Genomic DNA, 16,170 nt, shown 5'->3' with positions numbered 1-16,170 from the left:
GAAAGCTTTGCTTTTTATCTCATCTGGGTGTTCAAAAATTGAAAACTACGCCTAAGTCTTGTCTTTCTCTAGATGTCTATATTGCTGGCCTTGAAAGACCCTTGACATCTTTCTTAATCAGAAGAGGGTGTCAATGGTGTTTCTACAAACTATGTGTAGGATTGTGTCTACCTGCAAAAGCTGCCACACCTCTTTTTTCTCTCTCTCTCTTTCTTTCTCCCTTTCTTTCTTTCTCCCTTTCTTTCTTTCTCCCTTTCTTTCTTTCTTTCTTTCTCTCTTTCCTTCTTTCTTTCTCCCTTTCTTTCTTTCTTTCTCTCTTTCTTTCTTTCTGTATTTTTCTTTCTTCCTTCTTCCTTCCTTCCTTTCTTTCTATTGTACTTTCTTTTTTCCCTTCCTTCCTTACTTATTTTATTTGATGTCATACACAACTAATAAACTGAAAACAGCTACTTTGTTTGCAGTGACTATGTAGAAGATAATAACTATTTGGGACTATAAACACACCATCATTGTATGCAAATCAAAGTCGCATTTTAATAATTAATCCCCAAACTTCCTATGGTTGTTAATTGGGAGTGGAGTAGACAGATTGAGGGTGAAGATAACACTTCACTGTTGTTAATATGCCTTTTATATCATCTAAAATCTTTTTTTTCCTTAAGGCTCAAACTTCAGCTTTGGCCCTTTAAATATAGATCTTTAAATATGACTTCTTCCCTGGAAAAACACAGAACAAGATTAAACACACTAAGTTAGTTTATCAAACAGAATTAAATACATCTGGTATTAGCTGTGGACTCTGTCATCTAATATTTATCTCATGCTGGACTCATCTCACCTCTCAAACACAAACTTTGATTAATAAAAGATAGCCTCGTGATCTCGCTGAAGGGATATGGTGGTACTGAGCACGTTCAGCTCTGGTAACTGCCTAGATCGCAGCATGTAGGGTCTAGCCCTTTTATCCCCTGAACTAATCCCAAAGAAATATGGGTGGATTGCAAGTAATAGTGGATTGAGAAATGGGTAATTTTTTTCCTCTCAATGTTGACAATGTTCTTTGCTTTTTTTTTTTATTATTATTAACTTGAGTATTTCTTATATACATTTCGAGTGTTAGTCCCTTTCCCAGTTTCCGGGCAAACATCCCCCTCCCCCCTCCCCTTTCTTATCGGTGTTCCCCTCCCTACCCTCCCCCCATTGTCCCCCTCCCCCCAACAGTCTAGTTCACTGGGGGTTCAGTCTTAGCAGGACCCAGGGCTTCCCCTTCCACTGGTGCTCTTACTAGGATATTCATTGCTACCTATGAGGTCAGAGTCCAGGGTCAGTCCATGTATAGTCTTTAGGTAGTGGCTTAGTCCCTGGAAGCTCTGGATGAGGCAAAGAAGTGCAGACCGACAGGAGCCGGATGTAGATCGCTCCTGAGAGACACAGTCAGAATACAGCAAATACAGAGAAATGGGTAATTATCAACACAGATACTAGTCATTCAGGATTATACATATCATATGACCAGGCCCACATGAAAGGCACCAAGGATCAAGTAGAAAGACATCTGCTTGAGATAAAAAGGCATTGGTTTTGGCACTGAGGTTTTAGCATGTAGAAGTCAACTTTGATTTCAATTAGCTCATTTCTTAACCCTTTGGAAATCCCACAGCCACCTTGATTATTCTCTTCTCACCATCACCATTACTTTTAACACACATGCACACACACACACACACACACACACAAACACACACACACACATCCCTGTTTTCATCTGGTTCTTCCAAATCAAAGTACATGTGTATCTTTCATTCACAAAGTGAAAATATGAGACTCAAAGAGTCTTCCCAAAGTCACAGAGAAACAGAAAAGAGTTTGATGCTGTCTCTGCTCTAAGATCTGTCATCTCAATTACTAAGGGCTATGCCATTTTCAAATCTGCAGTAACCCTGCTTGTCCTTGAACTCCACTTTAAAAGACATCTTCCCTGAGGAATTCAGAGCGAGCCGTTCATTCCTTAACATTGTTTCTAGTTTCCTCTGCAATTTCTGCTTTTATCCTTAAAAGGGCTACTACAAAGACTCTTCCAATTGCTAAGTAAATTGGCTTCTTAACTTGCTATTAATTACTCACAAGGACTCTGGCCTATTACAGAGAATCAACACAAGGCGGGGTTTCTGTTAATTTATTTCATTCCTTCATCCTGAATTCCAGCTGATGGGCCCTCTTGGCATTACAAATCCAGAGCAAGTAATTAACAACTACACTTTCAACCCAATTCTCTTTCTTTTCTTCTTTTCTAAGTACTTCTGCCTTGTTTGATCTGGTTCATCCTCTTAATGAGCTTGTGTGCATGCCAAAGTTGTATTTTTGGGTCTGAGTAGATTTAGAAGGTTTGGAAGTTTGGGAAACTGAAGCAGACAGCATACATAGTGAATGAATAAAAGGGTCACAACTCACACTGCATAACAGAACATCAACCAAGGAAAAGCAATGTCCATTACCACGCCAACAACACTGCCTCCCTTTACTGAGCAAATCCCAGGCTTTAGGAGCACCACAATCTTTATCCCGACTCCTTTTTACAAACCCAAGATAACAGCACAAGTACCACCCTCATTTCACAGATGGGACAATGATGCTCAGAGAAGGAAAAGGCACTTTTCGAAAGGGTTATTGCTATGACTAACCCCTGTCACCTGCCCTAGGTGGCTGGCTGTATGACTAGAGAAATTCAAAAGTCTTGCTTTCAGCTCTGACATTAGATGACCTAAATTAAAGCTCTGAGGAACAGTCAAGGAACGGGAGAAGGATAGAATATCTATGCCTTTATGAAATAGGAACACCAATGATCCTACAGATTTGGTCCCTAAGTTGGATAGATGATAGTTTGTAGAGATCCTGGTGAAATGTAAGATTCTCCAGTTCATACAGTGTGACATTGCCAGCAAGAAGTGTGAATCACACTCAGTGGCCCCGAGAGACAGAGATAGCATAATATATACTTCTCCATGCCCATGAATTCAGATATCCTATACCTTGTATAGACTATCTCATCATTACTATAGATGTCAGGGGCTAGAATGCAGAAACCTAATCAAAATGCAGTAAGTATAATATAGGAAACTGCCTAGCTTCAAACCAACTGGAGGGAAGTTTTCAGACCCCATAAAAAACTGGATAAACTCAAGAACTGCCAAGGACCATCTGCACCTTGGTCTGGGTTCTGAGAGAAGGGGTTGGTCTGGGTGTGGCAAAAACAAGAGACTCCAAGTCAAGCTGGCAGCCTATGTTCAGCTATGATGGCTTTCAAGATTGCTCTCTCTCTTTCTGTGTTCTGCTTTAGACAGCTTTTTTTTTTGGTAATCTAAAAACTCTCTAGTTGAGATAGCTAGCTTTCTACTGGAGATGGCTCTTCTCGCTAGTAAAAATTGTAAAAGCTCTCTGGATAACGCATGGGTTTTCTGACCAAAGTCAGAAAAGCTGCTATAAAAACCTCTTGGATCTTCTGACCAAGTCAGAAGTCCTATTAAAAAAAATTCTAAAAGCAATTCTAGGGTTTTCCAATCAAAATCAGAAAGTTTGAAAAAGTTCTAAAAGAGCTGTGTTCACTCTTCAGACAACCTCTGGATAGCTGCTAGAAAACACTGTGAAAGAGTTGGGTTAGCTCTCTAAGTGATTCTTGGGATTTCTCAATGTCAGAAATCCTGTTAGAAAAATTCCAAAAGAGATATACAAAATTCCAAGACAAATTCTTCATAAATTTTCTGACTAAAATCCAAGGTCCTGTTAGAAAAAAAAAATCTTGAAGAGCTGTGTTCACTCTCCAGAGATCTCCAGATAGCTTAGCTCTAGCTAGAGACAAATTCTAAAAAAGAACTGCTATCACTTTTTGATATCTCATCTCATGCAGACCAAAAGCCCAGTTTTAACTTACATTTCAATTCAGTAATTTATTCCATGTTCCCTCTTTACCATCCCATGAAGCATTCTATTACCTTAGCCCCTTGACTCTTAGGAAATGTACAGCAAGTACAATTTTTTTTCTTTTTTTCAAATAATTATTTTATTTATCTGCATACCAAATATTGCCCCACACAGTTCCCCCTCACAGAGTTCTTCTCCCAAACCCCAGTTCCCTTCACCTGTGAGATCTGCCTACCTTTATAAATTTAGCTGGGTGGGACCTTGTCCTGAGATTACCTTTTCAACCACACCTGGACCTAAATTCTTTTTGTCCCAGGCTGAACCTGATCTCAGATCTCAGGAATCTTCCTACATTTGTAAGCATAAACAACAAAAAGCTTAGCTGAATGGAATCTTGCCCTGAGAGCACCTAAATCTCTTTATCTCCTTGCTTAGTATCTTCCTTAGAAACTGGCTTATAGTGTAGCTGCCTTTTTTCCTTTAGAACTGTGAAGCCCCTTGTACAATTCATATTGCATCCTGCTATTTTTGCATAGTTGAGAAATTATATTTTTAACTCATGCTTTTGTTAGCCCTGGGGGAAGACAGCAACTAGGGAGGATAGGCTTCAGACCTCCTCCCCCAGCCCAGGGTAACCTTGAAAGTGGAAGGGAAACCCACCCAATTCTTGGTGAATACTGGGGCCCCATCACTTTTAGTTATTTTCCACAGCCTTAAGGGCTATCCTGAAGGTCCTAGTTTTTACCATTTTACTGAGATATTAGCTACATCTTTGCCTCCCAGATCCATGCAGTCTTTGATTATCATGAGTCATTAACATTTCAGGGAGGACACTCCTGGAGGAATGTGAAAATATGCACAGTATTATTCAAACAAACCTTATTCCTATAGCAGTCATTGATACCACATGGTTCCCAGGGGCAGGAATCATGTCATTCTGTCCCTACCAAGACCATGCTGGAATTGGCAAAGTATCTAACCATCTGAGATTTCAAAAAATATATTTACATTTCCTCAGGGCAATACCATTCAAAACCTACAGAAGGATGGTTGGCCAACTTTCAATGCCACTAGCTGACAGTACAGAACTTTAGGACATTAGCTAAGACTCTGACCAGAAATTTCTCTATCTAATTCTAAAAATGCTGCTGAATTCCTGGGATTCATCCTTGAGACATTATCTAATATTCCTGAGTCATGGATGTCAAACCTGTGTGCTTAAAGTGACATCCAAAAATAATTATGGAAACTGAACTGTGACAAAGTTAATATCTTAGTATGCTGTTTTGTGTGTCCACACCTGATTCTTTTTTTTTTTTTTTATTAACTTGAGTATTTCTTATATACATTTCGAGTGTTATTCCCTTTCCCGGTTTCCGGGCAAACATCCCCCTCCCCCCTCCCCTTCCTTATGGGTGTTCCCCTCCCAACCCTCCCCCCATTGTCCCCCTCCCCCCAACAGTCTAGTTCACTGGGGGTTCAGTCTTAGCAGGACCCAGGGCTTCCCCTTCCACTGGTGCTCTTACTAGGATATTCATTGCTACCTATGGGGTCAGAGTCCAGGGTCAGTCCATGTATAGTCTTTAGGTAGTGGCTTAGTCCCTGGAAGCTCTGGTTGCTTGGCATTGTTGTACTTTTGGGGTCTCGAGCCCCTTCAAGCTCTTCCAGTTCTTTCTCTGATTCCTTCAATAGGGGACCTATTCTCAGTTCAGTGGTTTGCTGCTGGCATTCGCCTCTATATTTGCTGTATTCTGGCTGTGTCTCTCAGGAGCGATCTACATCCGGCTCCTGTCGGTCTGCACTTCTTTGCTTCATCCATCTTGTCTAATTGGGTGGCTGTATATGTATGGGCCACATGTGGGGCAGGCTCTGAATGGGTGTTCCTTCAGTCTCTGTTTTAATCTTTGCCTCTCCCTTCCCTGCCAAGGGTATTCTTTTTCCTCATTTAAAGAAGGAGTGAAGCATTCACATTTTGATCATCTGTCTTGAGTTTCGTTTGTTCTAGGGATCTAGGGTAATTCAAGCATTTGGGCTAATAGCCACTTATCAATGAGTGCATACCATGTATGTCTTTCTGTGATTGGGTTAGCTCACTCAGGATGATATTTTCCAGTTCCAACCATTTGCCTACGAATTTCATAAACTCGTTGTTTTTGATAGCTGAGTAATATTCCATTGTGTAGATGTACCACATTTTCTGTATCCATTCCTCTGTTGAAGGGCATCTGGGTTCTTTCCATTTTCTGGCTATTATAAATAAGGCTGCGATGAACATAGTGGAGCACGTGTCTCTTTTATATGTTGAGGCATCTTTTGGGTATATGCCCAAGAGAGGTATAGCTGGATCCTCAGGCAGTTCAATGTCCAATTTTCTGAGGAACCTCCAGACTGATTTCCAGAATGGTTTTACCAGTCTGCAATCCCACCAACAATGGAGGAGTGTTCCTCTTTCTCCACATCCTCGCCAGCATCTGCTGTCACCTGAGTTTTTGATCTTAGCCAATCGCACTGGTGTGAGGTGAAATCTCAGGGTTGTTTTGATTTGCATTTCCCTTATGACTAAAGATGTTGAACATTTCTTTAGGTGTTTCTCCGCTGTCTACGGCCATACCACCCTGAACGCGCCCGATCTCGTCTGATTCTTAATAACAATAAGAAGCTCATCCCTATTTTGATCAGAATTCATTTAAGGATGGGGTAGCTGTGAACTTGCATGTGGCTAATACCTTATTTATTTGTTAATATATCCAGCAAATATATACCAGGTTAAAATAAGGATGAAATAGTATGTATCGTTTCTGGTCTACTTCCCTCATTATGACTATCTGACTCAATAGTACTTAATATTTACTTATTATATACTTAATGTACAATGCTACTTGAGTCACTCATTATATTCCTTTCTGGCTCCTTTGAACTCTTGAGAATATTATTCATGTAATAAAACAGATTCACTAAAAACTATTTATATATTCATCTGTCCATATATTGAGTTACTGTGCTCAACAAATTTTATAAGTCTAGACAATTGGTGCCTGACATAAGCATTAAGTGTGAGTAAATGGATGGCCTACCAAGCACAAATTCAAATACATTAGATCACAGAATGGATTTTGTTCAAAGCAAGAAATAGGTTAATGGTGAGTTCATGAACAGATTCATCCATTCAGGAATAAGAAGCATAATATTCTTTTATGCATACAAATCAGGGCCAAACACAGGAAAGAAGCCATCATTTGGGAACAAAGCGAAATATTCAAGTAACTCAATACCAATCCACCTTTTAAAAAGGGCAAAAACTAGCTTTAAAAGTTCTCCAAAGAAGATATACAACTGACTAAGAGGTATATGAAAAATGTTTAATATCATCGAATAAAGTCTGGTTTAAACTTGTACATGCTAGCACAGTCTTTGAATTCCCACGTGTATCTGCCCTGTTGTGTCTGGAAAATTGTTTTTCCTTGAAGTCATTCATCACTTCTGGATCTATAATCTTTCTTCATAATTTTTTGGATAAATCTTTGGGGCTTAGTTTGATAAAGACATTCCATTTAGGGATGAGTGCTCCAAAGTCTGTCTTTTCTACACATTGTACAGTAGTGGGTTTGTTTGTTAATTAACATTTAGTACAAGAAGAAGCTTCTCTGATGAGCGCTGAATGATGCACTGACCTATAGATATAGGAATCATTTATAAGGAGTTCTACAATTTGCTGAATAATAGTAATAGGTTTTTACCTAGTACCCATGACCTATCTAGTCTCCGATTCTTGGTTACTTTATCAGTATCAGGTATGAGTTCCATCTCATGGAGTGAGCCTTAAATCCACTTTTTAAAAATGGTTGGTTACTCCAATAATGTTTGTACCATTAATATACCAGGATATCTTATAGGCTGGTTACTTTTATGTGTCACAGATTTTGTAGCTGGGTGATCCTGATGATTATTTTTTCCTCTCACAGTGTGCAAAGTACCTACCTATCACCATGACCACTATCTAGCCAGTAAGAACACTTCTAGTGGGGCATTAGCTCTCTTTCTTCATTTTTAAGGATATAAATTAGTTATGCTTCAGCAACAGGACCTTACCATCAGAATATGGATGGCGACCAGTATATTCAATGGTAAAGTATGATATTTAAGTGGGGATGGGCTATTGGACCACTTTGGCCAATGATTCAACAAGATATAACCCATTCCTAACACTGGAGTTTTTTCTTAGCGGCATTGACTCCAGCATGGAGAAAAGAGAATTGCATAAGAAGTCTCACACCAAATCAAGAAAGTATCCACAATTGATTCTGACTGCAAAAGAAACAATCAGCTTCATCAACTGGATGTCACTAGGTATATCAGCCAATCTCCAGAGCAGATCCTGCACATAGGCATAGTTGTTCATTACACACTGGACTCCAGGGGGTTTTGTGAGTGTATTCTGTTTTACTCTGTTTTAGTAATTTTTATTTTATTGTTTTATTGTTTTTTCCTGTTTGTTTTAACTTTTTGTTTGTTTGTTTTATGTGTTATTTTTTTTTCTAGAGAAAGAGAGGAAACATGACATTGTGTGTGTAGAGGGGTAGAGAGAATCTCAGAGAGGTTGAGGGAAGGGAAGGAATATAGTTAAAATACATTTTTTTTCAAAAAGTTTAAAAATTAAAAATAAGGAAATCACCTGCCTCTAGAAGCATTGCAAGTGTGGCTACTATGTCACTTTCTCAACCATAGGTGGCAAAAGAGGAGAAGGCAATGTGAATGCTCAGTATTCTTATCTAAGAACATTTGAACAATTCCTAACATTCCATGAAAAAAGTGACACCAGGGGGCTTGGGCCCCAAGGATCAGGAGCAAGCTGGAGACTATAAGAGTATTCCTGGGTCTAAAACCACCAGTTGGAAGTGAGCCTGAGACTGATGGGGCTACTCCAGCTGGCTGGGCAAGGAACAAGCCTGGGATGACCACCAGACCAGTGTCATGGGGTCGGTACAGAGAGCTAGCCTGAGATGACCACCAGTTGGGCACCAAACAGGCCTAGATGTGGGCAGACCACACCTAAGATGACACCTGCCTTCACCATTATGTACAAGTGGGGCATAGCACTCCTGAAACCACTTCTGAGATGACCTCAGACAGAGACCCTGGGTACCACTAAAAGGATCAAGTAAGTGGTGGAGAAATGAAAGAGAAAGAGAAACAGAAGGATGTGGGCACAATGAGGAGAGGCAAAACAGGAAACTTAAGGGTAGTGAGGAGCACCTTGATGTGAGTGGCCAGTGATAGCACCTGGGACCAGCGTGGGGTCTGGGCCTATGCTGCCACTGGGGACCACATTTAGTCTGTGGCCCCACAGCAGTAGGGGTATGCTACCACCAAAGTTCTGGCACACATCCATGGTCTGAGCTGCTGCCTGCGGACTTGTAAATGTCTTTACCTAGGCATCTTCAGAAAGCTGGTCCTAGGGGAGTGGAAACAGGAGAGCAGACCAGAGCCTAACCAGCTGCAGTATGTGGAAGATGGGACTTGTGGGAGTCAGACTCCAAGAGCACAAGTGAAGAAGAGTTGGCCCTATCACTGTTCTCCTGTGATGGCGTGGAGGAGGGGAAGATACCTCCTCCCTCCTCCTTCCTCACCACTTGCAGGAGGCAGAAGACCTGGCCCTGGGGTTAAAAAGGAGGGGAGTTGTTCCTGCCTATCACCAGCTACAGTACTCAAGAGAGTAGACACTGAACCTCCCCTGGGCAGCAGGGTAGACCCATCAATGACTTGCTGTAGTACTTGAAGGAGCCAGTCCTACAGAGCCAAAACTACAGGATCTCTATGACAGAGGACAACAACACGATACCTGAGAGGAGTCCCAGTAAAGTTCCAGGATCAATTGAGTGACAAAGCCAGAGGCCTCATACCAAACCAATGAGTCATTGCAATGAACATCTGCAAGCAAAGGTGTGGACAGAAGGATATACTGTAGGACACACTGTGACACACCTCCACTACTTCAATGAGAAATTTTTTCTCTGTTGGGAAAGAGGTTCCAAGGGTAGAGGGCAGATACAAGAGGAAGGAAAATGAGTGGAATTTAGGGATATGGTGTGAAATTCACAAAGCACCAATAAAAAGGTTTTTTTTTAATGAATAGGGCAAAAAGGTAATTATTTGGAAAAAAGTAACTATTGAAAAGAAGAAAAGAAAATCATGATGAATATCATCAAAGTATACTAAACATGTCTATAAAATATAATGCAATTCTTCATTTTGCACATCATATAAATGTGAATAATAAAGTAGCTGGAATTTTAAGAGAACATACATTTAAAGAGTATTGATCTTTCCTCTGACATCTACTGGAATAACCTTGATCAAAAACATAAAAGAAGAGTATAAGTAAAGGCATTCAAAATATATACACACTGTTGATGGAAATGTAAACCAGTACATCATAGGAAATCTTTTAAAGTTAAAAGAGAAATATCATATAATCCAGAAAGTTCTGTATCTAGAGATGCATCTAAAAGAATCAAAATCTCAAACGCAAAGACATATCTGTACTTCTATATTCACCACAGCATTATTCACAATATCAAAATAAGAAAACACTAAGCTCCCATCAATGGATAAATGGTTTAACAAATTACAAAACATTTCACAAAAAGTGTAATATTATCCTGGCTCATGAAAAACATGATGTTATTACTAACAACATCATTAATGAATCTGAAAAACATTGAGCTATGAAAACTGAGCCAGATAAATTCTGAAACTTCTAACTTCTATGTAAAATGACTCAAAATGTGAAAGTTAAATAAATCGAAGCACAGAGTAGAGCAGGGCTAAATATTGCCTTGGAAATGGGCAAAAATTAGGGGGAGATTTCTTTTAAAATATAAATTTGGGTAGGGTAAATAAGTCTAGCTATATAAAGTCCAGCAAAACTACTTTATTAATCACTTATTGTAAACTAAGACTTTTCTAAGAGTTTAGAGTCCCATGAAATATGAAAACAACTATAGATTATGTGTATATATATGAATTTGCATCATAAAAGTATCATTTCCTATGTATATATGTACAAGGAACTGTGTTATATGTTATTACTTATTTATTGTTATTCTTAACGCTTTGAACAAGTAAGTAGTGACAAGAGCAACATAAGGAAGAGTTCAATTGGGCTCACAATTTAAGGGTACAAGCCTCAATACATGACACAACAATGGGAGAGGTAAGTCCAACTGTGTGAGAGTGGGTATCATATTAGCCTCTTGTTAGATGAATGCTGGTGCTCATTATTTATTCAGTATGGGACCTCATCCCACACAGTCATCCTACATCAATAAAGTTTCACAAACTTCCTCAGGGATTAGTGCCTTAGGCTTAGTCTAAATGCCATCAAGTTAATGAGCCTCATCATCATAGCAACACATATTAAGCATATTCAATAAATTTTAAATGTATGAGGCATACATAACTGATCAATAAGGCCACACCAATGGTTAATGTTGATGCCGGAATATAAATACCTCTCCTCTATGATCTTACACAAGTGATATGCAAGAAATAATTGGTATACTACAAAAGTAATATATTGTCAGAAAAAAAATAGACAGAGAAAGAGAGAGAGAATGAGGAGAAGGAATAATAAGAGTAGGAAGAGGAGGGAGAAGAAAGCAAGGGAAGAGGAAGAGGAGGAAAGACGATGTTCTGTATTGTTTTTATCTCTTGAATGGGTTATAACTAGCTGGCCTATGGGTAGTGCAGTTGATAAAGCCAGAGCCCCTTAGTGTGAGATTATTTTGTAACCATATTAGGAATGAATATCTTGGTGCTTCAGAAAGAGCTTTAGAATTTCATCTAGCTGAATCCTCTGTTTTCCTAGGTCTGCTAATATGAATATAAATTTATGGTCTTTTCCTCTCACATTCAAGCCATCTCTTCCTCTGGATGCCTAAAGAGAATGAAGTAGGTATCAATACTCCAGGTCCTGCAGCTTGCTGAATTTTGCCACTCCTGGTGCATGTGACCAACAGTCTTCTACAGAAGTAGCTGAAAACACTGCAGGAATCACACCTGGAGGTCAAAGTCTCAGAGCTCATTTGTTGAGTGTCATTTAATATATAGTCAAATCTCAGACGATCAGAAGGTCTGGACCAGCAAGGATATTGAGTTAGAAGTACTCCACGGAGTGAGTATTGATTATGCCCTTAATGGCACTGCAGAGTATTGACTGAGAATTCAATTAGAAGTAATTATGCCCTTTAAACTAATGTGTCCAATTGAAAGGCTTGGGACTTGCAACAAAGTCCAGAAATTCTTGAGCTATGATGGAATGCACATAAACAGGGGGCATACACCAAGCTTTGCTTGGAACACAACAAGACTTCTAGTAGAAGAACCATCGGATCTTATTGCAAAGGTCAGAGTTCAAGTAGAATTGGGAGGATGGCAGCTGGCCCGGTTCACTAGACAGGTGACAATCATGGAATCACCAATATATCAATGATAGCTATCATTTTATTAGGTGTTTTCTATGTGCCAGATATTGAATTATATGCATAACAGCTGATTTAATTCTCAAGAGTAGATCCTGTCAAACTATGACCAAGAGCAAAATTTATCATGTAACTGTTGATAAATAGACTTTTACTGGAAAAAATGGACAAAGTCTTTGACTGCTTACACATTTATCTACAGATGTGTTGCTTACATACTATGTGTAGAGGTTTGCTACTTAGGAAAAATTTTAACTTTTCTTTTTTAAGTTACTGAATTTTGGAAACCCGATTAGGACTGATAGGACTCTTCTAGCTGGCACATTGTCTGCCACCTTTCCAAACTTCCCTGGTCCCATGAAGACCTCACTGCTACCTCACACAAGCAGGAATTTTCAGCCTATGACAATATAAGTACTTTAAGGATTATGTTTCTTTTGATGAGGGAATACTTTGTGCATTTTAAAATATTTCTGGGAAATATACTCTATGCCAAAATTTGAAATTTAGGCTATATTTAACATTTAAGACAAAATTTAATTACCCACTTACAACAGAATAAAATGAAATTGGTATTTGATGAAATAGTAAACAGCAAATTAAAACAATAGGATGTAATGATAAATGATTAGGGAGAAATACAAAATTGTGTCTTTGTAATTCAATTCACTTATTAGCAAAGATTCGGTGATGATACATGTTCTTCACCTATACAGTGTTTCACGAAGACATTCTTCACAATGGGAGCTTGTCATCAGTGGGGAGGAATGATTGAATACAATCATCCGAACAATAAATTATGGTAGGAAAACAGAAGTGGGGAATGGCAACATATTCTCACAAAGTCTCACAGACAGTATTTGCACAGGAGCACGAAAGTTTTGTGATGAATAGATGTGTTAGAATTTCTCTAGCACAAAGTCACAAAGTCTTCAAGATGAGAAGAAAACGGGGGCAGAGACCAGTCACTGGGTGAAAGCCTCCACAGATGTTGGAGATATTAACCGGATGCAAATGTTGGAACCCAAGAGTAAAGGAGCACAACTGCAGAAGGTTCAGGCATAAGAGAATGGACTGATTCAAACTAGGCCGAACTGGCCAGGCCTATGAGCATTTGATAGTTCAGCAGAAGTGAAAAGAATTGGCCAAGTTGACATTTTAAGTTAATTCTGAGTATCTAAAAAGTATAGGTTGTAAGCTGACCAATGACAGTATTTAAATTAAAAAAAAATCACTTTGGCTTATCTTCTCAAAGCCTCCCTCAGGCTTTCAAAACAATTACAAGTTTTAATGGTTTACTTTTTGGAAATGTGTTTTATTTTTTGATTATTTCAAGGCATGATCCCTGCATCTACATCATTGATAGGTGACCCTGCATCCTTTCCAATGTCCCTCAAATAATTATTTTTAATTATTGTAATATCACATGCATGCTTAATCTGCTGTGCTCATATTGGATTTGACAATCTATGTGGGACCTAATCACTGCAGACTGAGCCACTGACCACGATTAGTTCTTCATCTGGGGCTTATTTAGATCATGTGAAGTTCCCCCATCCACAGGGGCATGTCAGCTGATGTCATTATGCTGATCTTATTCAACCAAACATGGTGTTGAGAGTCTATGAGTGAAGCCTTCCTGTTATATGTAGGAGACACTGTTGATTTTAAATCATAAAAATTCAGATGATTCGAGTTCAAACCAAAAATGTGAAGTTCACAAAACTTTCATCCAAGCTGGCTAGCAAGCATCTCATACAGATTGATGCTCCCTCAGCGCCTACCCCTGTACTGCCTATGCTGCCTCAGGCCATGCTCTTCAACCTGGGCTCCTCTCTCCTCTACATTGTACCTGAGGAAGAGCTTTTGTCATTGATCAAATGCTGCAGCTTGCCTGCAGCCATTAATCAATTTCACCAGCTGTTTATAGCTTTATTTACTACAAAGGAAGCCAGGTAATCCTTGTAAACTCAATAGATCTAAATTAACTGCATGTTCAGGAGCCAGCTTAGCAAGAATTATTGCTCCTTGACTCAGGGGGACAGAGAAAAACAATGATCACAGGACCCTGAGACACAGGTTCCACCGGGTTCTCTGGGGTTCAGGATGGCTACACCATGTAGGACACTTGCTTAATGGGGTCTCTATTAAGGAGTCTCTTGACAGAGTAGGACACTGCTTTTCTTTGCTTTACATTATGCAGTGAAGCGCCTGCCTTGTATTTCTTCCTCTCTTTCTACTCTTCTGTCTCACCTGCTCTTGCTTTCCATTCCCCTTCCTATTGAAGAACACATCCTGAAAGTGATAAAAAAAATGTTTCTCCACGGCATTTCTTTTTAGTGGTCACAACAATTTTAAATGTGTTTATATGTGTTGAGTTAAATTATATTCAGCCTATTTTTAATATTGTATATAATATAAAACATAGGTAGATAGAAGGCAGATACACAGACCAACAGAATGTACACACATATTGCAGAAGAAACCTTGCAGGAGTTGATTCTCGTCTTCTACCACGAGGGTCCTAGAGATAAGGCTGAGGTCATCGGGTGTCTTTACCTACTGAGCCATCTTGTTGAGCCATCATCCCAAATACTGGGCACTGTCTTAAAGCCCAGTCCACAGACTCGCACTGCATGCAAGTAAGTGCCAGAGATACAACTAGATTCTTTCATTCCATACTTTGTAAAGACTTTAGTTAACCTATAAAGAAAAAGGCTTTCTTAACATTTTGTACATATTAACTTTGACTGTCCTCTTCCCAGATTACCTCCACACATAGTCCCGTTTCCATATTCCTGCCTTCCTTCCAAGTGTTACATTCTTCACTCAGTAATTCCCGTTCTGCTTTCAGATCACAGGTAATGACCACTAAAACTGCCACCATTCTCTTGCCTTCAGATCCTTTGGGCTCTTTTCTAATTTTATGACCTCTACTTCCACTCATTCCCACATCATTACACATATATAAATGGTAAAAGCTACGATCTGCATGTGAGAGAGAGGACAAACTGGGAGATTATAAGCCTGAATTGCCTCATTTAATATAATATGTTCCAGACCTTCTTTTTTACAGATTTCATAAATTTTTTCTTTTAAAAATGTATTGTTGGAGAATTTGATACACAAATATATGTGTTTTGATTAAATTCCCCACTACCTCCCTCCCCCACAACTCTTCTTATAACCTTCTGCTCCCCAGTCATCTTCCTACCCAACTTCCTTTATGTGTTCTTTGTAACCTTATTGTACTTAGCATTAGCAGTACGTGTGCATGTATACCATCTCCCAAAGCAGAGGAAGCATACTAGGAGTCATAGCCTTAAAGAAAACTAACACTGTCCTTCCCCCACCAGTCAAAATTTGTCAATAGCTACCCAAGTAGGGAAGCAAGCTGTTTATCTCTCCCCATCCATGCTGAGATTTTAACCGCCTTGATTCTGTGCATTTCTTATGTATCCAGTAACAACTGCAGCCACTCAGTACTGAGTTCATTTCACAATGACCCAGTCATGTCCAGAAAATAGTTTCACAGCAGTCCTCTCCTTTGGCTTTTAAATATTGAAGGCCCCTTCACTACCATGATCTTTGAGCTCGGGGCAGGAAACATAAGGTAGAAGACATCCCATTTAGAGGTGAGCACTACACAATATTTTATTCTCTGCATGCTAATCAATTGTAGGTTCTTTTATTAATTGCCATTTACTATTTAAACAGCTTTATGTTGAGGACTGAGAATTGCACTAATCTATGGGTATAAACATAAGAACAT

General features: G+C 39.2%; 2 non-coding genes across 2 annotated transcripts; one reads left to right on the top strand and one right to left on the bottom strand.

Annotated features, from left to right (window-relative positions):
- Nucleotides 1-3,673: 3,673 nt before the first annotated feature.
- On the bottom strand, nt 3,674-3,733 carry LOC120093934 (U7 small nuclear RNA). The gene has a single exon (XR_015626208.1). It is a non-coding gene; the product is annotated as a U7 small nuclear RNA (small nuclear RNA).
- Nucleotides 3,734-8,589: 4,856 nt separating this feature from the next.
- LOC120094008 (small nucleolar RNA SNORA17) lies at nt 8,590-8,716 on the top strand. Its single transcript, XR_015626268.1, has one exon. It is a non-coding gene; the product is annotated as a small nucleolar RNA SNORA17 (small nucleolar RNA).
- The last annotated feature ends 7,454 nt before the right edge of the window (nt 8,717-16,170 follow it).

This window comes from Rattus norvegicus, chromosome 7 (genome assembly GCF_021556685.1).
Source record: "Rattus norvegicus strain SHRSP/BbbUtx chromosome 7, alternate assembly SHRSP_T2T, whole genome shotgun sequence".
NCBI lineage: Eukaryota > Metazoa > Chordata > Mammalia > Rodentia > Muridae > Rattus > Rattus norvegicus.
This window is presented reverse-complemented; position numbering and strand designations above follow the sequence as displayed.